An 885-nucleotide genomic window follows, 5' to 3' on the forward strand; every position below is an offset into this window, starting at 1 on the left:
CAGCTCAGAGGAGGGAACAGGGTGGATCAGCCCTGGTTCAGCTCCTGGCTCTGCTGCTCCTGCTGTGGGGCTGGGCGGTCCCTTCTCTCCTCTGAGTGTCGGGTTCCTGTCTGCTCATCCCTGGTCCCATCCTGCTCACAGGCTGCTGGGAGATGAGGTGACATAAGGGGCTCACAGAGCTCAGGAGGGCAGAGCCCCCAGCCCGACCTTCCCAAGGGGGTGTCCAGACCTGCAGGGTGGAGATGGATCCTGGAGAGACAGGGAGTCCACCCCTCACCCTGCCCCTCAATATCCCTGCTGTGCTGGGGGCGGGCAATGAGGAAGGGCCCTCAGCTCCAGATGAGACGTGGACAGGTCGCTGCAGATGAGGAGCCCAGAGAACGAAGCTAGTGTCCCCCTGGGGATCAGCGTGAGGAAAGCACAGGGAACTCACAGTCCTGGGTGCCAGTCCCAGCCCTGCCCCGTCCAGGCTGGGTGACCTGGGGCACGTGATTAACCTCTCTGAGCCTCAGTGAAGTGGGTGGTGGGGTCAGCAATCCTGATGCATGACTGCTGTGAGGTGAGAGGAGTTGAGTGGCAACCCCAGCATGTACCTCACACACTGTAGGTGCTCATTAAATGAAAGCACTGTCTCATTCATGACGTCATGAGGAGATGAAGGCTCCCCAGGACATTTCAGGTGTGATTCCTTTCCAGGAGACGTCTCCAAACCCTCCATCTGGGCTGACCCAGGCTCCATCGTCACCAATGGGAGCTCTGTGACCATCTGGTGTCAGGGGTCTCTGCAGGGTAGTGCCTATGTTCTGTATAAAGACAGGCGCTCTGAGCCCTGGGATACGAGGATCCCACAGGACTCCAGCATCAAGGCAGGTGTCCTCATTGGAG

The 885-nt window shown here is 59.3% G+C and overlaps 1 protein-coding gene across 1 annotated transcript in view; it reads left to right on the top strand.

Moving 5' to 3' along the window:
- Positions 1-885, top strand: part of LOC102259938 (leukocyte immunoglobulin-like receptor subfamily A member 6) — a gene marked incomplete at its 3' end in the record, with an annotated part of 23,224 nt that overhangs the window by 21,292 nt on the left and 1,047 nt on the right. The window lies entirely within an intron of this gene.

This window comes from Myotis brandtii, unplaced genomic scaffold (assembly GCF_000412655.1).
Source record: "Myotis brandtii unplaced genomic scaffold, ASM41265v1 scaffold1133, whole genome shotgun sequence".
Classification (NCBI taxonomy): Eukaryota; Metazoa; Chordata; class Mammalia; order Chiroptera; family Vespertilionidae; genus Myotis; species Myotis brandtii.